This window comes from Chinchilla lanigera, unplaced genomic scaffold, assembly GCF_000276665.1.
Source record: "Chinchilla lanigera isolate Chin_1 unplaced genomic scaffold, ChiLan1.0 scaffold00067, whole genome shotgun sequence".
In the NCBI taxonomy this organism is placed as follows: Eukaryota; Metazoa; Chordata; class Mammalia; order Rodentia; family Chinchillidae; genus Chinchilla; species Chinchilla lanigera.
In genome coordinates, this window is record NW_004955468.1 from 1,651,863 (window position 1) to 1,679,681 (window position 27,819).

The 27,819-nt window shown below is 37.8% G+C and overlaps 1 protein-coding gene and 1 long non-coding RNA gene across 2 annotated transcripts in view; one reads left to right on the plus strand and one right to left on the minus strand.

Annotated features, from left to right (window-relative positions):
* LOC106150212 lies at nt 1-27,706 on the minus strand. Its single transcript, XR_001236880.1, has 3 exons — nt 27,605-27,706; nt 15,988-16,062; nt 1-452 (listed from the first exon to the last, which is right to left on the minus strand). It is a non-coding gene; the product is annotated as an uncharacterized LOC106150212 (long non-coding RNA).
* Nucleotides 1-27,819, plus strand: part of LOC102027163 (zinc finger protein 850-like) — a 124,580-nt gene that overhangs the window by 27,907 nt on the left and 68,854 nt on the right.

The window sequence follows — 27,819 nt, forward strand, 5'->3', positions numbered from 1 at the left end:
TGGTCTCAAATTCACAGTGATTCTCCCGTTTCACCCTCCCAGGTGCTGGGATTATAGGTGTGCACTACCACACCAAGCTAAAGAAGAGAATCTTAATTTGATTTGGACACTGCCAGTCGGTAGCTATGAGACCTTAGAGAACTTATTTGTGGACTAAGCAGAATTTGACCACCCAACCATGCCTCAGCTTATAACAGTTGTAGACAAAACTTTAAATAATCAGTATTGCTCTCCCAATAGAACAGGATCATGAGAACTATTTATGTACTTTGAAAATCCATACAATATTTACTTTTGTGTAGTAGCATTTTCAGAATTGGTCTTCAGTCTAAGGATACTAAAAATTTAACTGTTCACTATAATTCCTGTAAACTCAAAACTACGTTATGCTTCCTATAGATGTCTTCCCATTGTCTGCTTTTACAGGATCCTGACAGCAGCAGTCAGCACCACTGAAGAAGAGAAAGTTCACAAGTTAGTGTGTTAGGCACTTAATATTATTATGCTTGATAACTGTTATGTTTCAAATTGTTATTCTAAAATGACATTACATTTTAAACAAAGAACTTTTTACTCCAAAATGAGTAACCCTTGGTCACACCTTGCATGTGCCAGTATATGTTCATCAAAATGCAGAGATAACTCAATAAGCATGACTGGCTGGTGAATGCGTATCATATGTCTCAATAGATTTACCTGAGGATTGTCTCCTAAATCAACATGTTTTATTAAACTCTTTGATAAAGCAGATTAATTAAATTATATCCATAAAAAAGAAAAACCTCAGACTGTCATGCAGTCTACCATTCAAAATAACTTCCTAATTAACATACCCCTCAAATTCATAGCATACTTTACCAGTATATATTCTCATTAGATATGTATAAATAATATATGTAAATTACTATTCACTCTGTCATGTAGACATTTTTGTAGTTCTCAAGGATGTAATGTAAAAAGTATAAGGCTGAACACAACTTATTCATTATGGAATTTGTTCATGCATGTACTATCTCACTTTATTTGCACCATTAATTCTTTTTGCACTCTGGTGAAGCCCATAAGATTTTTAAGGAATGTTTTAAAATGAGACATTAACACCCAAAGGACTACCAATTCAACAATACATATATATTATTTTGCATTTTAAAGATTTTATTGGTACATGTTAAGACATACATAATGATTACATTCATTGTAGGGAATTTGTACCTGTACATGCTATAGCTTCTTTTTTTCCCATTCTCATTTATATTTAAATATATTTGCTAAGATTTGTTTAATGTTTTGATGAGACCTAGCATTTTATATACTTTATCAACATATAGGGGAAAATGGCAGTGCTACTATCAAATGTCAAAAGAATGACAAGTATGTGATACAAAGTCTGGTACAACTATAATATGACATGAAAATTCCCAATTCCTCTTGGCAACAAGTCAGTATTTCTAAGAACTCTGGTTTGTTGCCCAAATTCAAATTTAAAAACATGTCAAATTTCACAGCTTCAAGAAAATATAATTTCTTTTTTTTTATTTTTGGTATCGGGAATTGAACTCAAGACCTTGCACTTGTCAGGCAGGCACTTGTGCTGCTGAGCTATGTCCCCAGCCCAGAAAATCTAATTTCATCCACACTGCTTGAATCTCCCAAGGGTAAAATATTCCTTGTCATCTGCTTCACTAATCATAGAACATATTCATGAAAGAGAAAAAAAAAAAAAAAAGAACATATTCATGGAAGAGAAAGACCTGATAACACAGACCCTAAGTGTAGCCCAATATGGAAGACACAGATTTTTCATCCTAGACTTATGCTAGATGAGAAACTGTATCCTGAAAAGCTAAGCATAGTGGTACACATGTGTAATCCCAGCACTTCAAGAGGCAGAGGCAGGAGGATTGCAAATTTGAGACCAGTTGGGGAAAGTAAGTGACTTAGCAAGACCCTGTCTCCAAATTAAAATAATGAAAGAACTGGTGATGTAGCTCATTGTGAATGCCCTGCGTTCAATTCCCAGTACAAGACAGACAGAGAGAGAGAGATTGAGATTGAGAAAATACCTGGTGTCTGCATCCAGCCATGGTAGATTCAGAATGAGTAAGGGTAAGAAGCCACTGATTCACATTAAATTCCTAGGTTCTTTATAAAGGAGTAGTATTGTGGAGATTGAAGATCAGGTATGTGCATAGAGAATGGCTGTTGCAACTGATGTCAGATATCTGTATTTCCTTCTTGTGTAGGATGAGAAGGTAACAGGAAGATAGCAGTGAAGGTTGGTTATGTTACTAAACTGAGGGGCTGGGGATTTAGCTCAGCGGTAAAGCACCTGCCTGGCAAGTGCAAGGTTGTGAGTTCAATTCCTGGTACCAGAAGAAAAGACAAAAAAAAAATGTTACTAAACTGAGTTCCTAAAATGAATTGTTTGCTTGTGTCTGAAAGACAAGTATATTTTGCAGTAAATAAAAGTAGGTACTTAAAATTCATATTATGAATTAGTAATAAATATTGCTGTTATCTATGCATCTTTCAGGTTATTTTTATATATATTATAAAGTTACTCTTTAAGTAATTTGATAATACAGTGATACTTCTTTGTTCCTAGTGTTTTCTGTAGATACACATTTTGTTTTCTAAATAAGAATTCTCTGTTGATCCTGAAGTTAGATTTTCTTTGCTGGGAGCTAAAATAATCCTGTAAAGTCTTTGGCATTACCACACTCTTGGGTTCAGTAATAGCTCTCAGACTCTCCATCCAAATTGTACCTGTACTAGCACTATCCTCCATTACCAGCCAATGTCCTTGGTGCCTCCATTCTCTATTTAAGAAGCACTCAGAATTATTTCCTAATGAAATCATGGCAAATTGCAGTAAGGACTTCAAGAGGTAATGCATTTTGTATTATGTTGCCTTGTAAATTACACTAATAAATGAGGGGGAATTTCTTATCCTCATTCCTGATTCTTCAGCGTGAGTATTACGAAGCTGACATGTCAGCACTATTGTGGCACCAAATGTATTGAAATGCATTTAGACCCCAGTCAGATGATATACAGCAATAGAAAGTGGGTGTGAAATAAAACCTTTTCTGTCTACTTCACTGCCATCCAGGACATCTCTCTCAGGATTTTTTTTTTTTTCTGCACATCATTATAGATAAAAGTACAGACCAGCCACTTAAATTTGAATTTCAGATACAAAGTTTATATAGGCACATCTCAAATGTAGTAACTAGCAAGACAGGACTTTGAAAGTTAAATTTCTTTCCTTTAATGATAAGTGGCTTCTCCATATTTCCTTAGGCCTACCCAGGGCATAAACTTTCACCCTCTAGCCCATGTGAATGGACAGAACGTTCAGATGTTGGGACTAGGTCAAAGTTCAGTTTCATTTCCACAGGGAAGGATGGTCAGTTGAGGGTCCAGGAGGGAAAAAACAAGCCTGGACATATCTGTTGTCTCATTGTAGCCTCATTCACACACACATGCACACACACACTGTTCCTTGCTATAATAGACTTGTGAATACCTGTACCCAGGGAGATAGTGAACTGGCTGATGAGACCCCTCAAACTTCTTCAAGTGGCTTTGAATAAAGCCTTTTCCCTTTTTACCAAAACAGTTTGCTTTCTTTGATTTGGTTGGTGGTGAGAATATGAACTTGAGTGTATGGATTAAGTGCTGATAACAGTTTTGGTGAAGCCAACTGGGAAGCAAGTCCCAGCTCCTGAGCAGCATGGGTCTCCTGGTTATTACTTGTGGGGTGACAGGTGCTTGGAAAAAAGGATTAACTGCTTGACATTAGCTGAACCTACTGTTGGATCTCCAGGGATATTCTAGCAGCTGCCAGGGACAGTTTTGCACCCTAGGAATTCTCCTTTCTTTTCCATTTGTGGCATCAGCTACCTATAAATGTTTTTGTTGGTGGAGGAAAAGCCTTTTTGTGTGTTGGGGGGTGGCTGGTGGGTTCCACCTGGTTTTCTGCCAGAAAAAGTACTCCTAGGATCTAGGATCAGGGTAGTGGAATAGCCATTATATAGTCTCTGAGTCATTCAGCAGTGCTCATTGGAAATGAACACATCTTCACCATTTGGGGCCATTTGGACCTACAGTTTTTGGGGGGAGGGTATGATGAATGTTAGTAGAGATTCAGAGGTAGAAAACATTGCAGGTACTTGTTGGCTTGGACTGTTCATTTGGCTTGCTTTGGTGTCTTTTATCTTTTTATAACCCCTTTTATTTCTAGAATGGGCACCTGGGTTTTGGTATCTATCCTCTAGACGCTCTCTGGGCTGCATATTGAATAACTGGACAGACTACATCCAAGATACTATGACAAAAAAGAGCTGGTATATACTATTCTAGCACTGCATGGTCTATGTATGAGTTAGACTCTGGTGAAAGGTAGCTACCTAATGGTTCTTCAAACTATCATACCATTTTGTAATTGGAATAGTTTTGTCAACAATCAGATAAATGGAATGATCATTCAGGTCTTCTTGGTATTGCATAATGAGGATTCTGGAAAGGAGGAGGGACCTAAATTAATAGGTCGAGAGAAGGGAAGGCTTTACTTCCTTCTTAAATGGCAAACTTGTGATGAAAAGAAAAATGAGGATATTAACTTTTTAAATGCTCTAAACCCACTCTAATGGTTATAGAGGCATCACACCCTTGGTCCTGTGGACAATGAGGGGACCACTGGAGTTGCAGGTCCTTTACCATGTGAATGTGAGGCAGAAACAGTCTCCCCCTTTAAGAGCCAGCAAGTGCACTCAATTTGGCAGTGCACACAGTTTGGCCAGGGAGCTTCCCATTTTGGGGCAGGACAGTATCCTCTAAGGCAATATCTTGTCAGATTTGTATCAGGATTAGCTAGCTAGGAGGCTATTTCTGCATTTATAGTCCATCCTTGAGCTCTGACTTGACTTGTTAAACTAGAACTCTAATGCATCACACAGAAATGATCCCTTGAGAATGACTGATTTGTCACTTACCACCTCACCTGGGCAGGTATTCAAGCTCTTCTGCATATTCTAAGTGCAAAAGACAAAAAGGCTAGTGATAGTGCCTCCACAAAGAAAATCCTACAGTGAACCCCAATCCTATACTATTCCATTAGTAGAACCTTATTGGGAGCCAAACAATTGGGAAATAACTCTTAGGTAATTACAAGCAGTGCATTCTCTCAGGACCCGGGAAAGTGGTACCTAACCTGAGAAGTTGAAACACAATATATAATCTTTAACAGAAGGCAGATGCAGATCCCTTTGAATTTTTACAAAAGATTTACCAGACATATAAGAAGGATACAGATGATCCAGAAGCTACAGAGAATATAAGAATAAATTACTTACAGAGAGTATACAGAGACTATAAGGATAAATTACCTTAGTAGAGCAAAATGCCCTTGGTATTAATAGAAATCTTCAAAAAGCAGACGGGATTAGAAATGAATTGATTTCAATTGGTAGGTACTGCCTTTAAAATGTATAATGCAAAGGAAACGAGATGCACTGTAATCTTCATAGCCTCAGCAGGGGGCAGAACATGAAAAAGGAGAAAGACAGCTTAGTAACACAGAAAAGAGTCCCTAGAGAGGGACTACTGCATATGGCAAGGAGGAAGAGCACTAGAAGGATGTATGTCTGAAATGAAAGAGTGTGGGAAAGGAGAAAAGAAAGCATGCAGACATGATGGAACAATATTGTGATTCAGATGATGCCTGAAGAAGCTCAGAGGCTCTTTTCTATCTTTTAGAGACAATTGTGATTTCTCTTCAAGAGCCTTAGGTGCAACTGACAGGAATCAGATGATGAACTTTTTATCAGATGCAGATACTAGTTATTCTGTTCTTAACACTAAAATGGCAAAGTAGCAAAAAGGATTTTATATTACAGGAGTGATGGAGGAAATGCAGCAGAAACCCTTTCTTCAACCTATGGAGTGTCAAGTAGGAGACTTAAAAGTCTTCTCAATGTGCCAGAGTGCCCAGTATTAGGAGAATATTTATTGTACAAATTAAATACTCAAAAACCTTTCTGAAAAGAAATAAGCTTCACTTGCAGATCCCACCAGAGCAAGCCATCAAGTTACAAATGGTTCCCACGCACTCTCAGGAGACAATAGAACTCTTTCCTTGATGTCTACAAGAAAGTAAATAATATGGGCACATGGGACTCCAGGTCAAGTGCTGAATGCACTACCAATAAAAGTTGAATTAAAGAAGGAATTATTGTACCTGAGAAGAAACAGTATCTCCTGCAGAAACAGGTTTTGCAAAAGGTTTTGCTGAAGTTGCAAACATTTCTTAAATATGGATTAATGTGTCCTTGTAGGTTGCCCTCAATATTGCGATTCTGCCAGTGAAAAAACCTCATACAAATGAGTATATGTTTGTTCAGGATTTGAGAGTTATTAATGAAATTGAGGGGCTGGGGATTTAGCTCAGCGGCACAGCGCCTGTCTGGCAAGCGCAACGTTGTGATTTCGATTCCCGGTACCGGAAAAACAAAAAAAAACAAAAAAAAACCAAAAAAAACCAAAAAAAAACCAAAAAACAAAACAAAAAAAATCAGAAATTGAACAGGAAGTTCATCCTACAGAACCAAATCCTTACACTTTGTTATCTGTCATACATGGGGACTATGGATGTTTTTCAGTATTAGACCTTAAAGATGCTTTCTGCATTGCACTTGAAGACAAAGCCCAGTCAGTTGCTATTTGCCTTTGAATGGCAGGATTCTGTATCAAAGGCCACCTTCCGATACTGGTGGACTATACTGCGTCGCGGCTTTAAGAATTTCCCCCACCATTTTTGGCAAGATTTTAGCCAAAGACTTAAGAACTCTGCAATTAAAGGAAAGGAAGTCTTTCTGCAATATGTGGATGTTGTGCTAAACAGCAAGTCATGACCATGAAAAATGTTGAACACAATCTTGGTGCTTAATAACCTGGCACACTGTGGATATAAACTGTTCTCCAGAAAGGCTCAGATTTGCAAGCAGAAAGTAAATTACCTCAGGTTCCAATTAAAACAGGGAAAATGGAGTGCAGTACCCATTTGCAAGCAATTGCCAATATCAAAGTTCCTGTAAATAGGAAGCAGCTGTGAAGATTTCTAGGGATGGCAGTTTCTGCTTAATTTGTGTTCCTAGTTTTGGTCTTATTAAACTCCTTCATGATGTTCTGAAAGGGCTGGATTCAGAGCCCTCATATTGGACTGCTGAATGCTAACAAGTATTTGACAGTATTAAAGAAAATTAACCTGAACATTGGGGTTGCCTAAACCTCAGAAGCTCTGTAAGTTGTATATCCGTGAGAAGCAAGGCGTGGGATTAGAGGTAGTTCTTCAACTACTTGGGGAATCTTCCCAACTTATAATGTATTTCTTCAAACATTTGGAACAGCAGCCCAGAGTATGATAACCCTGCCTTGAAGGTGTTGTGGCCCCCTATGATATATTAGAAGAAAGAGAGAAGTTCACCTTGGGACAGTCTTTTGCAGTTTTGTGCCTCAATAAGTTTTGGCTTTATTACAGCAAGAAGAATTATATTGGTTGATGATGAGATACATCAACAAATATTTGGCTATTCTGTTGGATACTTCAGTGTTCTCTTGCAAAGTATGACAGCCCTAAATCCACCTTGTTCCCAACCATAGAAATTGGCTCTGATTTGCAATATAATTGATTTGAAATTCTTGGCAGTTTATTCTAGCCAGCCAGAGTTGTCAGGTCAACTGATGGCACCTTATAATTGGGAACTCTTCACTGGTGAAAGTAGCTTCATGGAAAAAAAAAAGACACTGAGATAGGTATACTGTTATGATGCTGGACAAAAGGCCAAATTAATTGCACTCACCAGGGCTTTACAGATGTCACAAGGAAAATAAGTAAACATATACTGATTCCAAGTGTCCTCCTCTAATTGTGTGTGTGCGCATAATGCTATTTTGAAGGAAAATGGGTTATTCAAGGTAAGGACATCAAATATCCAATGGAAATATTGTCTCTGCTCAAGGCAGTTGCTTTACCAATGCCAAGTGGTTATGATTCACTACCCAGGACACCAGAAGGCTTACTGAGCTGCAAAATGAGCTGCTACAGTGGAACAGTTCATTGGGACTTTGATACTACACTTGGACCTCTCTGTTCAAACTGCATTTTAAAGAATGGGATGAGGAGCTCAGGACTCAGGTTGCACTAATATGGACTCTTAACTGTGGAATTGCTTCTTGGCCTTTTGACAAAGGTCAGGTGTAGTATCTAACTCACAATAGAAAGTTAATGATCACAAAATAATCTTACTCCTTGAATGCCTGATATGTCCAATTTAAAGGATCTACATGAAGGGAATCACTATCAGATTCAATATGGCCTTGCTTAACATGGCCATACCTTATAACAGACTATTCAAAGGATTTCACAAGGATGCCATCTGTGTGTCAAGAATAATCCTGAAACTGGATGGAATTCACCTTAGGGGGGTACAGTATAAAGGAATATGCCCCCTTCAAGACTGGCAAATAGACTTCACTCAGATTCCTAAACTAACAGGTAATTTAAAATTACTAGTATTTGTGAACACTTTCTTTGGTTGAGTAGAGGCATACACTACTAGAATGAGAAAGCAACAAAATTAACTTTCTCCTTAAATTATTTATAATCTTAGACTTCTAAACTCTACTTAAAGTGACAGTGGGCCACCGTTGGTTTCCAAAACCACTCAAAAGATGAGCAAGATTTTACATATAACTTAGAAACTGCATTCATCGTGGAGGTTACAGCCCATGGGAAAGAGAGAAAGATGAATAATACTTTAAAAAAAAAAAAAAGAAACCCACTGGCTAAGCTTTGTCTAGAAACTCACGTAAAGAGGGACAAAGGCTTGCCTATTGCCCTGCTCCAAATTAGGGTAACACCCTGAAGTGGGCTTAGGTCCCTTTGAAATTTTGTGTGGGAGACCCTTTCTAGCCCCTATGTTAGGTACTCCACCCTCTGTATTAGAAAGTGAAGTTAAATGGTATGCACAACTCTGAATCACATATTCACTGCTTTGCCTCAGTTTGCTATCTCCAGGTTGTACATTCAACCAATGAACCAGTCCACCTGGAGATAAGGTTTTGCTGAAAACCTGGAAAACCCAAAGCCCTAATGATCAGCTGGTTAAAAAGTGGAAAGGCCCATATGATGTGCTGCTGACAGGGAACCTCATTAAAACTTGCAGGGATAAATAAAGCCTTGGATCCATCACTATTGAATGAAGCAAGCTTCTCCAGAGGAAGATACCTCTTGTCTCTTTAGATCTCACTTGGTCCTATATACCAGGAGAGAACTGTAGGTATTTATTTCAAAGCAAAAATAACTGAGATAAGTAATTATGAAGCTTCAGTCTTAGTGTGCCAACTGTTAATCTTTTTCTCTGTGACACCCGATTGGCTGGGTAATGCTTTAGAAAGAGTAATTGAAACTTTGGCTACAGTTTACACACCCATGCCTCACAGGGCGTAGAATTGGAAAAGTTCTGTAATGTATCCCTTGTTGGATCTCTCCAGAGGATACTGAGGACAAGATCCTCAAGCAACCAAGCATTACATATTATGTTAAAAGTCTCAGCCTTTTCTTGAAGTTCCTCAGGTAGTACCTAAGATTAATTAGTCTTTGATGAAATCTTAAAATCATTGCAGATCCCCCTAATAATACAAATCTACTTGTGGTTTAAGTGCAATATATTGTGTATATAACAAATATACATGTAGGCCTCTAGACTGTAAGTGTGCAGTTACTCTTCCCTCAAAAAGGAGGGCAAAGAGCTACATATCTCAGCAAGTCAAAACCTTCCATTCCAAAATTCCCCAGGCTTCATCCCTTACTCCGAAGGAAGCAGCTACGTTGGAAATGCCAACGTCCACATCCCTTTATGAAAATGGAATGGAAGGAATGACAGTGAAAAGTGTAACCACAAGGTCTAATTGTCCTGGTATAACATGATCATTATTATTAACATGCTGTAAAAGTAACTAAATTGTTTTGGGAAGTTGCTACCTTGTGTATTGCTTATCATTTTCACAGATAAAGAGCCATGTTCTTCTAGACAGACTTGCTTTGTTATAAAAATGTATACTTACTTGGTAAAATGTACAGTAATTCTTATATACTATATTTACATTTTTTCAGTTTGGTTGTATGTACCTAAGGGATTCTAAAAATGCAGCCTAATTGCTAAACTGTAATTCTTGGTTTTGGCATGAGTAAATGATGTTTTCTCCCCAAGTGGTAATTCACATTGATTTATAGCAAGGAGAAAGGTGCTTAATGCACCTTTTTAACCTTGTTCACAGATAAATGGGCTTTTTGTAGTTGACTTGACCTCTATGTTTCTTAGTTTACATCTTCTGTATAGACTGGATGCGTTTTGCCCTTAATAGCTTGTTTTACATCTGGTTGGAAACTTTGTCACTGTTGTTTGTCAAAGCCCTAATACTTTAGGGTGCTGACTATAGAGATGGGATTAGACTTGGCAATGGACTGTAGATAAACTTAGCCTAAGACCCACTCTTTCTGAATCTCTGATATTGCTCAAATTTGGCAAGAAGGGTTTTAGGATACTGATTCTGTCACATCCCCTCATGTTCTGACTGACTATCCCCAGGGAAAGCTACTTCAGCACTGAGGAACAAGTACACAGACTGCTAATTGGCAATGTTGTCAGAAAAGAAGAAAATGCATTCAGAGACAAGGGGGGAAAGTTGTACACATCAGAGTCGCTTGTGTCTCAACTCTACCCTCAATAAGAGTTACAGAGGTTATGAAAGAGGCTTCTTATGCATGTTCACCTCCAACTGAAAAGCCCTTCCATCTGGTGTCTCCTGACTTTGGCTCTTTGTATTTGACTACACAATCTTTAGTGTACTTTTTCAGGCTCCAGCATCCAACTTCCCTTTGCTTGTGCTCCAGGTAACTTTGATGGACTCTACTTGCCAGTTTAACATTAGAAAGCCAACCAGGTGGCACCTCACATTACCCAAGATTAAGGGCCAGACTAATGCAAGGGGGGATTATAACCTGCATGGCAAAATGAAACTTTATAAAGTTCGATTCTGTTTTCCTTTAGAGACAAGCAGCTTCTCCAAACTTTTTCAGGCCTAGAGCATAAAGTGCCACCCCTACATCTTCTCAGCCCAGACAGATGTACAGACTATACAGATGCTGGCCCCCGGAGGTCAAAGTCTAGTTTCATTTCCACAGGGAAGGGATGGGGAGGTTGGGGCCAAGGAGGGATGAAAAGAAGCCTGGACATGTCTTTTACCTAATTGTATTCCCCTCCCCCCACTGTTTTGTCCTGTACCCAGTGAGATGATGAGTTGGGTGATGTGGCTGTTCCATCTCCTAGAGCTAACTTTGAATAAAGCCTTTTTCCTTTTCACTGAAATAATTGTTTGTCTTTGTTTTGGTCAGTGGTGAGCAAACCAACCTAAGCAAATGGGCTAAGTGGCCATTAGTAGGTGCATACATCTACTAAATAATTGTTTACTTGACATAGCAAGTTCATTGGGTATCTTATATATTTATTCACTAAATCTGACAACTATACTTCTGGCTATCTTCTATTGTCCCCATATTACTCCTGTTAAGTTGTATTTCTTTCTGTTACAATATTAGAAATGTTTTTATTCCAAGCCACATTTTATCCTCCTCTTATGTTATATGTCATGGTAGACATTTGATTTTTTAAAAAAAGAAAACATTTGCTTTATTAAAGAATGTGGTTGCATCATCTGGTCAGTCATTTCTCAAAAGGGCCTATCAATGTCAACTTTTGGGAATATCTTACATCTGTGTAGCCGGCAGATCCTAATGATAGATAGCAGTGTGCAGAAAATGGTCTCTGCTGAGTAATAAGAGCAGCTACTGTTGGCATTCTCCATTCTTTGTGGGATAGCTCTTGCTTAACACTGGGTAGAGAGGCTGCCAGTTCAAGTCTATAGAAACATTTCTCTAAGATTCATCCACTTTTTTTGAAGTACCAAGGATTTAAACCAGGTTCTTCTCACTGAACTACATCCCCAGCCCTTTTTATTTTGAGACAAGATCTTGCTAAACTGCTGAGTTGCTCAGGCTGGACTCAAACTTGCAATCCTCCTCCTGCCTCAGCTTCCTGGAATGCTAGGAATACAGGCCTGTACTACCAAGTCCAGTTTAACAATGAATTATTATACCCACTGTTCTGGACACAGAGATCTTTGAACATTTATAGGAGGTCCATGTGGGCATTTGTACATTTGTTATATCTCACATAATGTCCAGTTTCAAAACTGAATTCATGGCCTTCTGTTCAGATTCATTATTATCCTGTGATAGCCCTGGATGAAATGATATCATTTTCCTTCATCCCTGTGCAGCCCATCAGTACATTCTGTTGACTAATCCTCAAGTGGCTCTCAAACCTCTAGGTATGTTTTGGTAACCAGGAAAACTGGGAGCCTGAACTCTGGCGTTTAATTGAACCCAGCCCTGAGTCCTCACATATTTGCCCAATTTGGAGGCCTGGACTGTTGGTTCAAATTCTCTATGCCATAGTTTTGAAATCTTCCTAATGATAATTACAAGGAAGTGGCTTTAGTCATTAAATAAGTTATCATAATAAAGAGGAAATATTTTTTCAGACTATTCTTGTTTCATTAACATTTTCCTAAAAGCAATATGAGAATTTGCGATTATGGACATAGTATATATCCATGTCCTTTTGTCAAAACACAGCCAGCTTCATGGCTATGCGAGGTGGCTCATGCCTGTAATCCCAGTACTTGGGAGGCTGAGGCAGAAGGATTGCTGAATTTGAGGCCAGCCTGGGCTACATAGTTCAAATCCAGCCTGACCTACATAGTGAGACCCTGTCTCAAAATCAAACAAACAAAAAACAGCACACACACAGCTTCTAAAAGTATAAAAGTAGCTGGGTGTGGTAGCCAACACCTGTAATACCAGCACTCTGGAAGGCTGAGGCAGGAGTATCACAATCTCAAGTCCAGCCTGAGCAACTTGTAAAGACCCTATGTCAGTGTGAAATAAAATGATATAGCTCAGTCCCACACCCTAGATTGAATGCTTAGTACCACATACACAAATGCATGCATACACATATGCACACACACACAAAGTATAAAAGTAGGGCGTTTAATTTGAATATACTACAATAAATATACATAATAAGTGATGATTCAGGATGGATATAAAAATAACTAGTTAGCCAGGCATGGTAGCATATACCTGTTACCCCAGCACTTGGGAGGCTGAGGCAGGAGGATTGCCCAGAATTTGAGGCCAGCCTGAATTACATAGATCTTATCTAAAAAAAACAAAAATAATAATAGTTGTATGTTAAAAAGATATTAAAAGAGATTTTACTTTTGGCAGAGAATGGGAACTATTACAAAATTTAAAGGCTAGAAAGGGCCTTGGGTTAACTTTCCCATTGCTGGACATTTTATCCAACACTCACAGCTTTAAGAAGGAAAGATTTAAAGGCTCATGTTTTCAGTGGATTCAGTCATGGTCAGCTGATTCCAATGCAGAAACATCATGATGGATGTGTTTGATAGGGCAAATCTGCTCAGTTTATGGTGGCCAGAAAAAGCAGGGGAAAAGTGCCAAGAGGAAGGGGTCAGGGACCTGACTTATACCCAAGATCACATTTTCATGACCCATCTAGATACACACAGAAGTACACTTCTCCAATATGCTGGGCAGTCCCAAAGCCAGTTGACACCTTAACCCTAACTGCCATCTCTCACTCCTTGTCAATTTGTAATCCAAACACATCTCCTTAACTAAATCTCCAAATATAGACAATAGCAAGTCCATAATTCCACCTAACACAATGGAATTACCCAATACACAACTGAAAGTGCAACAATCCTTTCCCAAAAGTTGCAGCAGTTACAGCATTTTTCAGAAGCTCAAGTCCCAAGTCTCTTCTGAGACTCAAGGCAATCACTTAGTTGTAACTTTTGTAAAAAAAAAAAAAAAAAAAAAAAAAGTTTTATAATGCTAAAGTACAATGGCACAGGGTAAACATTTCCATTCCATTCCATTAGAGGGATAAGAAAGAATTGGGCCAAAGCAAGACAGTAACCCAGTAGAGCAAACAAATCCTGTAGCTCCATGTCCAGCATTGAGGGCATGTGGTGATGAGATGCAAGCTCCATGCAGGCAGCAGTTTTCCTCAGCAGATATTTCATGTTTAGCATCTCCAGTTTACCATGTCTCAACTACACCTTTGATTTATTCTCACAGGGGGTTACTTGCCTGATTTCCAAGATCTTTATTTGAAATTGGTTCCCCTGACCCTACAACTCTTACATTCTGCATGCCAGTAAAACCAGCATCATGCAGATGAGATCAAGGTCTGTTGTCAATGGGAGCAGGAGCCAGGCTCCCTTGGGCTATGGTTTAAGCAGCCTCTGAGTGCCTGGATGGCTGCGCACAGTGAAATAAATACTAGTAATCTAATTAAAAATAGGCCCTTCTTGAACAAGAGCCCTGGGGGGGTTTCTTCTCAAATGAAAAGTAGACATTTTTGAACCTTAGAGCCTACAATGGGTGGAGTCTTACTGATTTCTAAGGTTCCCTCAAGGTATCTTTCTTCTTGTCCATGGGCAAAGTACTTGGTTTCTTTTTAGTGGTGCTAATCTCTTCAGCAGCCACACTACTTTTGGCCCCAGCTTTACATGTGGTTTCCTTCTGGGTGAACATTTAAGGTTTTCAAATTTTTCTGCTCTGCCATTTGTCCCTGATTCTCACTATAAATCTGGTTAAATGCAGCCTTGGTACCCATGGCACAGCCTGAATGCTGTGCTGTTTTGAAATTTCATGCACTAGATCGATTAATCTCAGCCTCCTATAGTCTCAGGACATGGAAAAAAAAAAGATAAATTTTCTGCTAGGGTATAATATATGTGGCCTCTCGTGCAACAGTCAATGAAGTCCTTGCACCCAACTGAGAACTCCTGAGCCCAGACTTTTCTGTCCACATTTCTGCCAGAATGCTGGTCTTCTCACCTTACCAGAGTTTTGTTTACACCCACCAAGTTTTGTTTACAACATGCTAGGACTTCTCTAGCCCATATCACCAAATGTTTTCAAACTCCTCCCTCAAACAAATTCCAAAGACTTTTAAATTATATGTTCAGGTACAGTCACTGCAACAACCCTGTACTCAGTTTTCTGCATTAGTTAGCTATCCTGTTGCTGAACACAACACCCAACACTCACAACTTCAAGGAGAGGTTTAATTTGGCTCACATTTTAAGGGGATTCAGTCCATGGTCAGCTGATTCCAAGGCAGAAGTGTGGTGGGAGGGTGTGTTGGAGCAATGCTTCATTCTTGGCAGCCAGGAAGTAGAGCAAGAAAACAATGCCAGAGAGGAAAGAGCCAGAGACCAGACACAGACTTGAGGCCATGCCTCCATCACCCACCAACACACACCCAGAACTATGTTCCACCAATCCCTGGGGAAGATCCCAAATTTAATCAATTGATGCAGTGCCTTACCTGTCACAAGTATATTTTGTGTATTTAAAGTAACAAAGGAGGAACTGACTAGACATGTTGAAAGCAAAAGAGAAATAGTTAATAAGTTAACCTACTAGAATATAGGGCACACATTACAATTATTTTTGAGAAGCAAATGAGAGGAAGTAGTGAAGAGAAATTATAAGCACAAGGGTATACAGTAACGAAATCTAACATGGAATCGGGACTGCAGAAGGATAAGAAATGGTGAAAATTTCAGAGTCAGTATTTAGAGATTCAAAACTGAAGAACTGACCCCAGCTTTTAAGAAGCACCTAGTATTTGAAAAACAATTTTTTTTTTAATTTTAAAGAGAAAATCATTTAGAACTCTTAAGAAAGCTAGAAAAAAAAGAACTAGAAAAGTAAGAGGCAATTTGGAGATAGCCAAAGAGAAAACTATAAAAACTTACAGAGGGATAAAATTGGGAGGGGATTCAGTGTTCTCTTAGTCACTTTCTTCATTGTTGAGATATAGTATCCAATACCTGCAAATTAAATGAGGAGAAGTTTATTTTAGTTCACAGTTTCAGAAGTTTCAGTACATGGTTGACAGGCTCCCAGGCAGAGGAAAGGCTTGCCAAAGGGAAACACTATTCACATCATGGTGACCAGGAAACAGAGAAGGAAGAGAGGTGCTGCCTCCAATGACCCTCCTCTTCCAACAAGGCCCTACCTCCTAACAGCACATTTAACTATGAAGTCATTAGAGGAGTAATTCACCAATGAGCATAGTGCCCTCATCCAGTGAAGTTCTAAACATGAGATTTGGGCAGGAAATCTGGATCAAAACCATGACAACTGCTATCTCCATCCATAGTGGGAGCCAAGAACTACAAATATAGCTCAGTGAAAGAATGCTTGCCAAACATGTAAAAGGCCCTGGGTTTAATTCCTAGTACTTCCAATAAAAAGTGTGGGAGTCAGAAGAAAAGGCGTTCAAAGGAAACAGTTAACAATGACACCAGAATCTGTTATTCCTTAAGAATTTAAATGAAATTTGTCACTGTGTAAGTAAAATAACTGGACATCATGAATTAAAAAGTGAAGGGATATGATAGATGTTCTCAGTGTATGTAACATACAGCCACATGATTTTGTGCTGAAGCAAAGCAAAGGTACATATATAGAGAGTATGTGGACACAACTAGATGGAAACAATAATTTCACTGGGGAAAATATTTTCTTGGTAAGTGACAGAAAAAGATCAAGAAAGACAAGCTAAGACTGAGGAGCTATTAACTGCTGGAGATTATCATAGTGACTAGAGGCAGCAGTCTAATGAGATGCTTGGAAGATGTGCATCAGTATATGCAGGTTCTCAGAAACAGGGTGAACAAATGTAGATATGGGAAGGCAACCTGAAGGAGATGACCACCAGATGAATTCCAGTATCAAGACTGCTTAGGAAAAGAAGTAAATTTCTTTTGCTTCTTTTGCAAAGAAGCAAGTCGTCAAACACTGGCAAACTCTATGCCTGTGGTGTATCTCACTCACTACCCACCCTCCAAACACTGCATAGCTTGGTGCCTGTGCTAAAAAAAATTCACCAACAGCAAAAGGTGCTGAACTCTAGGTCCTAAACACCACTGAATTCACAGGCTGTACAAAGACTTGGGGCAGCAGAGAAAAAGTTTGAAAGCTGGAGAAAAGTATCATGGCTAGAAGCGGTTGAATGTGCAGATCTGTGCTAACTCAGAGCAGTTCAGAAATAGCAAATATAAACAGCTGATGGGGTCATCATAGAGGGAGGGTGGGAGTGTTAAAGAAGGCTCCTTAGGGAATTGGCAGAACACTGGATACTACAGAAGACTGACCACACTATGTCCACTCCCCTTCTGACATAACTGAAGGTACCTGAACATAAGACAGAAGCAAAAACCTCTAGCTATTCATGCCCACAGGAGTATAGCTAAAGTCTAGCAGGGCTTTGCCTGCAGGGGAGATGAGAAGCAGGCTCAGTAGTCCATCTGGACTTCTCACCCTTTCATTCACTAGTGGACAAGAAAACAAGTCATAGGAGGGGAACCAGCTCAAGCAACAATAGACACACTCAATTAACCGAATGAAGGAAGTAAAAGACTGCTACCAAGAAAAGCAAACTACAGTATTCTGAAAAAGGAAATTGAAGAGAACATCAAAAAATGGAAAGATATCCCCTGTTCTTGGATAGGCAGACTCAATATAGTCAAATGGTCATACTTCCAAAACCGATACAGATTTAACACAATACCGATAGCATTGTCCACTGTACTAGAAAAAACCTAAAATTCATATGGAACTAGAAGAGACCCAGACTAGCAAAACCAATCCTGAGTAACAAGAGCAAGGCAGGAGACAACACAATTCTTAATTTCAAATTATATTACAACACTACAATGTTTTAAAAGCATGGTACAGCATAAAAACAGACATGTAGATCAATGAATAGAATAGAGGATGCAAAACAACCCCCGGCACATTCATCTATCCGAGCTTTGACAAAGGGTCCAAAACAAACACTTTTAACAAATGGTACTGGGAAAACTGGCTACCGATATGGAGAAGATTGAGTCTGAACCCACATATCTCATCATGTACTAAACTAAAATCAAAATGGATGAAAGATCTAAATGTTAAAAGAATTTGCTAGAAGGTACAATAGGTAAAACTCTTGAAGACATAGGCATAGTCAAGGACTTTCTGAACATGACCTCAACTGTACATGAAAGAACATCAAGAATCAACAAATGCAACTCAAATTCACCCAACTAGGAATGAAAAGGGTGAAATCACAAGGAATCCTGCAGAAATCCAGATCATCCACACCTACTCTGAAAACTTGTATTCTTATAGGATGGAAAATGCAGAAGAAATGGACAGATTCCTAGATACATATCAATTACCAATGCTAAATCAAGAAGAAATAAAAATCCTAAATAAACCAATATCAATCAGTGAAATTGAAGATGTAATTAAAAACCTACCAACAGGGGCTGGGGATCTAGCTCAGCGGCAAAGCGCCTGCCTGGCAAGCGCAAGGTCCTGAGTTCGGTTCCCGGTACCAGAGAAAAACCAAAACCAAAAAAAACCACCACCACAACAACAACAACAAAAAACCTACCAACAAAGAAAAGCAGAGGCCCTGACAGATTCACTGCTCAATTCTATAAGAAATTTAGGGAAGACCTAACACCACTACTTCTCAAACTCTTTGATGAAACTGAAAGGGAAGCAATACTCCCAAATTAATTCCTGGAAGCAAGCATTACCCTGATACCCAAACTGGAGAAGGACCCAACTAAGGAAGAGAACTATGGGCCAGTCTCCCTAATGAACATAGAGGCAAAAATCCTCAATAAGATACTAGCAAAGAGAATGGAGCAAATCATCAAGAAGATTATACACTATGACCAAGTGGGGTTCATCCCAGGGATGCAGGGATGGTTTAACATATGCAAATCAATAAATGTAATACACCATATTAGCAGAGGCAGGGACAAAAATCACTTGATCATCTGAATAGATGTAAGAAAGCTTTTGATAAAGTCCAGCACTCATTCGTGATAAAAACCTTACATAAATTGAAATAGGTGGTCTTTACCTGAACCTGACAAAAGCCATTGATGACAAACCAACAGCCAACATCATACTAAGTGGACAAAAACTGAGAGCTTTAACTCTAAAATCTGGAACAAGACAAGGATGTCCACTGTCCCTAGTCCTGTTCAACATAGTTCTGGAAACATTAGCCAGAGCAATTAGATGAGAGAGAAATAAAAGGAATAAGAATAGGAAAGGAAGAAATTAAATTATCATTATTTGCAGATGACATGGAAGACCCCAAAACTCCACTAAAAACTGCTAGGTTTAAAAAGCAAATTCAGTAGCATAGTTAGATGCAAAGTCAACATTCAAAAAACAATAGCCTTCCTATACGTGAATAACAAACTCACTGACAGAGAAATTAGGGAAACAATACCTTTCACAATAGCATCCAAAAACCCCCACAGAAAAACGAAATACCTAGGTTTTCAATGAAATACATTGAAAACTACAGTACCCTGAAAAAGGAGATTGAAGTGGATCTTAGAAAATAGAAAGATATCCCTTGCTCATGGATAGGAAGAACCAACATAGTGAAAATGGCCACATTCCCAAAACTGTTGTACAGATTTAATGTAATCCTGATCATAATACCATTAGTACACCTTACAGAACCAGAGAAAACATTCCTAGAACTCATCTGGTACCAGAAAAGACCTAGAATAACAAAGGCAATTCTGGGCAACAAAGGTAAGGCAGGGGGCATCACAATCCCTGAACTGAATTTATATTGCAAAGCTATTGTGATAAAAATCAGCATTGTACTGGCAAAAACACAGATCTGAGAATCAGTGGAACAGATTAGAAGATGCAGACACAACTCCAGACACACTCAGCTACCTTATGTTTGACAAAGGTGCCAAACATTTTCACTGGAAGAAAAATACCATTTAATAAATGGCCGAAGACTAAAACTGGACACATGTCTATCACCATGCACTAAACTAAATTTAAGATGGATCAAGTATCTAAATATTAAAACAGAAACACTGAATCTACTGGAAGAGAAAGTAGGTAGAAAGCTTGAAAACATTGATGCACACAAAGAATTTATGAATAAAATCCCTATCACACAGGAACTATCACAAAAAATCAGCAACTGGGATCTCATCTTATTAAACAGCAAATAAATACATGAAAAAAAGTTCAACATCACTGGTCATATGAGAGATGAAGATTAAAACAACAATTACATTTCACCTTACCACAGAAAGAATGACTGTCATTAAGAAATCAACCAATAACAAATGCTGACAGGGCTGTAAGGGGAAAGGAACCCTTCTCCACTGTTGGTGGGAGTGGGAGTGTAGACTGGTACAACCACTGTGGAAACCAGTGCGGTGATTCCTCAAAAGACTAGGATTAGAGGTCCCCTTTGACCCAGCTATTCCCCTTCTGGGTATCTTCCCAGAAGAATTAAAAACAACATACCACAGTGATATATGTCCACCCATGTTTATAGCAACATAATTTGTAATAGTTAAATCTTGGAAACAACCCAAATGCCCATCAACTGAGGAATGAATAAAAATGATGTGGTCTTTTTATACAATGGAGTATTACTCAGCAATAAAGAAGAATAAATTGGAGACTTATATAGGTAAATGGATGACTTATATAGACTTATATAGGTAAACGGATGCAACTTGAGACCATACTCATAAGTGAAATAAATCAGTCAGAAGGTAGAAGATGTGCATAAATACAAAAATATAATAAAATTCAAGGTCACATTACAAGGAAACACATGTTAACTAAAGAGATCTCCACAGCAGTAACACAGATTTTCTACCCTAACTGATCTTCAACCTTTAGCACAAAAACAATAGAGACGTGAGAAGACAGGGAACAAGATGCCTTTCCAAACCCTTAACTCCCAAAAAGCTGATTTCATGGGCAATGATGTGGTAGAAGTTTCAGGCAAAGAACTAAAATAACTAAATAAATAAAATGTTTGAAGTATTCAAAGGTGAAAGAAAATCAAACCCATGAGATATTCAGTGAGCTTAAATGAGATGTAAATAAACAGATATATGATATAATTCATAAAATGTCCAATAAATTTAATTAAGATGCCAAAAACTAATGGATTCATTCAATACAAGATATGAAATACCATTTTAGTGAAGAATTAGAAATTATGAAAAAAAGCAGAAATCCAGGATTAAAAAATTCAACTGAAATTATGAGCAGCATAAATGATCAGTGTTAAGAGAAAGTGTCAGAACTAGAAAACTAAGGTTCATGTAGTAGATCATGTTCTCAATGATACCCTACAACAAGATACCCTGGAAGCTGCTAGATTTCACACACACACACACACACACACACACACACACACACATCTCAGAATTACAGCAGTTAAGGAAAGATTAGAGGATGACACAAAAATGCTTTTAAAATGTATTCACTGAAATCATAGCTGAAAATTTGCCAAATCTTGGGAAAGTATTCAACTTCCAGGTGAACAAGACATATAGAACCCCAGAAAAGAACTTTTCCATGAGATATCACAGTCAAAATTTAGCACAAAAAGGAATACTAAAAACTATTAATGAAAAATATCAATTAAATTATAAAGACAAGCCTACTAGATTTCCCAACACAAACATTATAAGCCAAGAGAGCTTAAAGCAAAGTTTTTCAAGACCTACATTAAAACAACTGTCAACCCAGCTTGATATATGCTGCAAAATATCTTTCAAAATTGATAGCAACAGAAAAACTTTCCATGACAAAGAGAACATAGAGAAATTCACGACCACCAAACTGACATTGCAGAAAGTATGCAGTGGAATCCTAGACAGAGAAAATGGGGCCAGCATTACCAGTGATCCCAAAAGGGAAAAAACATCTGAGAGAGTAGTTATACAGAAGGGAAAAATAAAGTAATCAACAATAGAAAAATAATGCAATGAGAGGATTCAGTAAATAGCTTTCAATAAAAACTCTCAATGTAAACAGTTTTAACTGCTCTATCAAAAGCTATGAACTAGAAGATTGGATGAAACTATAAACCCAAACTCTATCTTGCTGTTATGGCTTATGCCTAGATGTCCCCCTAAAATCTAGGCTTATGCCTAGATGTCCCACCTTATCTGGCCATAGGTGAAGCTTCTCAGAGGTGGTTGGATCTGGAGTGTGTGATGCTGGAATCAAGGGTGTGTGATTTCTAAATTAGTGCACTGATTGGTTTGACATAATTCTGGTTAGGATTAAGGGTGCTTCACCCTGGGTATGAGTGCTACCTGTTCTAAGGGCCAGTAGCCTGGATAAGATATAAGGGACAGAAACAGGGCTAGTGTTGCTTGAGGCTTGCTGTTTGCTGCTTTGCTGCTGGCTGCCTTCTGCGTGCCTTGCTTTGCCTTGGACTGTTTCTCCTCTGTGATGCCCCCCTGCCAGGCCACCCTGCTTTGGCCCCAGCTGATGATGTACTGAAACCGACAGAAACTGTGAGCCAAACAAACTTTTTCTCCTTAACTTTGGGTGTTGGGTATTTTGTCTCAGCAATGAGAAAAGTAACTATGACTGCCCATAAGAGATCCACCTCATCTTCAAAGAAACATATAGACTGAAAGTGAAAAGACAGAAAAGGACACTCCATGCAATGGGAGTTTGAAGGAAAGAAGAAGTAGTTATTTTACTTTTAGACACAATGGTCTTTTAAGCCAAAAATGATCAGAAGAGACATAGAAAATCACTATATACTTAAAAAAGGAGCAGTTCAACAGAAAGAGATAAAAATTATAAATATATATTCGTTGATGTCAGCACACCAATTTCATAAAATAAATACTACTTGACCTGAAAGGTCAGGTAGATAGCAATACAATCATAATAAAGGACTTAACTATCCCAGTCTCACAAATAGGTCAATTAGACAAAAAAAATTTATCAGAATTGAACCACATCATTAAACTATTGGACTTAACAGGTGTCCATAGAGTGTTTCATCACACAGGAGAATATACATTTTTTCTCAGTGGTACACAGAACTTGCTCCAAAATAGACCATATTTTAGGTAAATGAATACAGAAGAGTCAGAATAATCTTTCTCACACTATCAGATCATAGTAGAATGAAAACTAGAAATCAACAAAAAAAGACAACATAGAAACTATGCAAACACATGAAGATTTAATCTTTTACTCTTGAATAAGCAATGGGTCACAGAAAAAAATCAAGGAAGAAATTTAACAATTTTTAGACAATGGCAATAACAATGGCAGCACAACATACCAAAACCTATGGAACACAATAAAAGCAGTTTGAAGAGGGAAGTTTATAGCTGTGAACACCCATGTTAGAAAAGTAGAGCAATCCCAAGCAAATAAACTAACGACGCATCTTAAGATTAAAAAAAAGAACAATCCACATTTCAAAAATTGTAGAAGAAAAGAAAGTATAAAGGTGATGGTAGAGATTAATGACATTAAGATTTAAAAAAATACAATGGGTCGACAAATAAAAGAGTTGGTTCTTCAAAAGGATAAACAAGATTGATAAACCCTTCACTAAATTTACCAAAAGAAGGAAAGAAAAAACTCAATGCTGCAATTAGAAATTTAAAAGGTGAAATCATGATGAACAACACTGACATCTAGAGGCTAAGAAACTATTTCAAAAACATATTCCGGTAAATTGGAGAATTGAGAAAAAAATGGATGAATTTCTAGACATATACATATTACTAAAGCTGAACCAAGAAGATATAAAAACCCTGAATAGACCAATAATAGACAATGAAGTGAAGTCAAAACCCTACCAAAATAAGTGAAAACCCTACAAAATAAGAAAAGCCCAGGACCTAATGGGCTGAACTTGCTGATATTTACCAGCACTTTAAGGAAGAACCAATGTTAATACACCTCAAACTCTTCCATGAAATTCAAAGGAAAAGTTACTGCTGAACTCATTCTTTGATGCTAATATTACCCTGATAATAAAACTAGACAAGGACTCCACACACAAAAAGAAAACTAAGGGCCAATTTCCTTAATAATCCTTAATAAAGATGCAAAAATCTCTATAAGATACTTGCAAAGAAAATGTGTCAAACAATTTAAAAGATCATATGTCAGGATGAGGTTGATTTCATCCCAGGGATGCAAGTATGGTTCATCATACACAAATCAATAAATGTAAACCATGTAAGTGGAAGCAAGGATAAAAATCATCACTTCAATAGATACAGAAAAATGTTTAACAAATGTAACATCTATTCATGATTTTGAAAAACTGATGAAAATAGGTAATAAAAGACCTTATCTCAAATTGAAAAAGCCATTTATGACAAACTCACTACCAACATTGCATTAAATGGGGAAAAACTGAAAGTTCCATCTTACTCCAATAAGCATAGTGCTTAGGAAGGACTCAAAAATACAAGTAGATGCTGGTGAGGTTGCAGAGATGCATGAACTTTTCTGCATTATTGATGAGAATGTATACTAGTACAATCACTCTAGAATTCAGTGTGCAGATTCCTCAAAAAACAAAGACTAGAAATCTCATTTGACAAAGATATACTTCTTCTGAGTATCTTCCCAAAATATTTGAACTCATCATATTACAATGACATATACATACTCATGTTTATAGCAGCACAACTCACAACAGCTAATCTCTGGAAGCAGCCTTTTTTACCCATCAACAGATAAATGGACAAAGAAAATATGCATTTTATCCTCCTTTTATTTATTTACCCATAGTTTGAAATCTGTACTTAATGTTTTAATTTTATGAAATAGTTTCTTCTATTTCTTCTATAAAAATAAATATATGGCATATTTATTTATGTGCAAAATGTTAAGCCTGCCTTTTTATTTTTATTTAAAAGGATAAAAAAATAACAACATAGACAAAAACAAAACAAAGCACAAACAATAAAAATGATAAAGGTTTTCAAAACAAAATGATAGGAACTAACAGTGGCTGTTATATTACATATTACTATCCTCAACGAAATTGCTCAGATTACCAGATGTAAGAATGCAAGATTGATCAAACCATTACAGAGAATAAAAAATAATAAAAAAACTAGAAATGACATAGAGTTTCACTAGAGAAGATGGGAGGATTTCACCAATGGGTTGTTATATTGCATATTGTTGTCTTCAAATTAGTTGTTCAGATTACCAGATATAAGCATGCAAAATTGGTCAAAAAATTAATCATTCACTGTTCCTTTCAATAAATCGTTAGACATCAGCAGTATGATTATCCCAGCTATCCATACACATATATATTTTTCCCTTCCTTCTTTCTTGTTCTCCTTTCCTTTATTCCACTTGTCCCTTTTTTTGAGCAATTTCTCTCCCTCTCATAATATCTATTGTATGTTTTGGGTTTTATTTACTCTTTCAGCTCTTACACTAGGGAGACAATATGATGTTTACACATGTGGGTCCGATTTACTTAACTTTTGAGCATCCATTTACCTATAAAAGCCTCTAAACCTACTTTTTAAAAATTATTTTAAAATATAAAAATACATTAAAATTATGAACATTACATAGCCAGCACTCAGAGTCAACTGATGACAATATTTTCTGTATGTCACTCATTAAAAAAAATTTTTTTTTTGAGATGGCGACTTACTGTGTTGTCCTAACTGATACAGAACCCCATGGCTCAAGTGATCTTTTTGCCTCAGTCTCCAAAGTAGCTGGGCATATAGGCACATGCTATCACACACAGTATTTTATATTTATTTATTTGGTGGTAGGAATAGAACAAGGGTCATGTGCACGCTAAACACTCTACTACTCAGCTATACTTGCTCTTAGCCAAAAGGCGGAGAAGCGATCTACTATTCAGTAATATGCTCATTGTCAAAAAGGTGTCCCTTTTAAGGTACCTCTTTATCCTTAGCTTAAGTCATCATCATTTCTTACATAAATTCCTTTCCAAGACTCTTTGTGGTTTTCTTTGTTTGTTTGTTTTTTGAGACAGGGTCTCACTCTGTAGCCCACACTGGCCTCGAAATCTCAGAGATCCTTCTCCCTCCGCCTTCCGAGTGCCGGGATTAAGGTGTGCGCCACCACCCCCAGCTCTTTCCAAGACTCTTAAATCTTCCAAACTCCACTCTGTATATTTAGTATATTCTGTATATGTTAATAAACAGTGCTGATTTTTGAAATGAAAGTTTACTATTGCTTAACTGTAAAATCCTTCATCTGACTTGCATATGTGACCAAATGTCTTCTTCCTATTTCTCTATCCTTATTTAAGTAACTGCCTTGCTTCCCACACTGTGGCTAGGACACTAAAAGTGACACCTGAAATATATTTTATGCCACAACATAAGAAAATAGTAACAATAGATAGTATGAAAGGGAAAGAAATTGCTCAAAGGAAGGAACAACTGGGATGAGGGAAAGAAGAAAAAGAAAGAAAGAAGGGGAAAATATGTATGTATATAGAAGGAGAGCTGGGATAACTGTATTGCTGAAGTCTGGTGGTTTATTGAAAGGAACAGCTAACGTCTAATTTTTTTGACCAATTTTGCATGCTTGTATCTGGTGGTCTGAGCAGCTAATTTGAGGACAGCAATATGCAATAGAGCAACCACTGGTGAATTCCTACCATCTTGTCTAGTGAAGCTCTGTATCGTTTTTAATGTTTTTTTTTTTTAATTCTCTTTAATGGTTTGATCAATCTTGCATTCTTACATCTGGTAATCTGAGCAACTTCGCTGGGGATAGCAATGTATAATACAACAGCCACTGTTGATTCCTATCATTTTGTTCTGAAACCTTGTATCATTTTTATTGTTTGTGCTTTGTTTTGTTTTTGTCTATGTTGTTGGTATTTTGCTACTGTTCTTTTTTTTTTTTTTATCATTCCTTAAAAGTAAATAAATAAATAAAAGAAAAAGAAAATAGTAAAATATGGTAGGAACCCCTCAGGACACAATATCCAGCTAGAAGGGGCTCCCACGGGCCAAATCTTGGATAAGCTAAGTACCAAAATGAAAAAAATGGATAATTCATTGAATAAATAAGAACCCATAATGTTAAGAAGTTAAATAAAATTCATGGGTGAGAAAGTGCTTCCTTACACTAGAATATCAACTAATAAGTATAACAGGAAAAATAACTAGAAAATCACCATACCACACCATTACAGTCATAAGTGGTTCACGTAAAATTAATCAGTAGATGCTAAAACTAGTACGTAAAAGTCTGATGAGGAACAGGACATTTATATCGTATCAGTGTATCTTCCGACAAAACAGTAACTACAAGGGGGAATATGGTAATTGTACAGTGGCTAAGCCTAAACAATAGCACCTTATGCAAGAGAACACAGTTAGCAGCGCCGTGGTGACCGCCTCCGGGTCATCACTCCAGACCTAAAGATTTGGCCATTCCAGCCCAAGCCGAGGTCCTAGCGCCAATTTCCCCTCACCACTCGGGCGAGAGCAGCCGCGCGTCTCTCACCCTCCGCCTTGGAGCCAGTTCTCCGGGTCCCTCGCGCGCCTGCGTACTCTGGACTGGAACCACAGGCGCCTTCGAGGGGCGGAGCTTGTGGGCTGGAGCGGAGCTACGAACCTAAAAAGAAAACCCGGAATGTACAGTTTTGTGGATTGGAACTGGAGGTCCCACACGGGTGCCGACTTCAGTTATCCTCAGGAGTACCGGTCATTCAGAAGGTT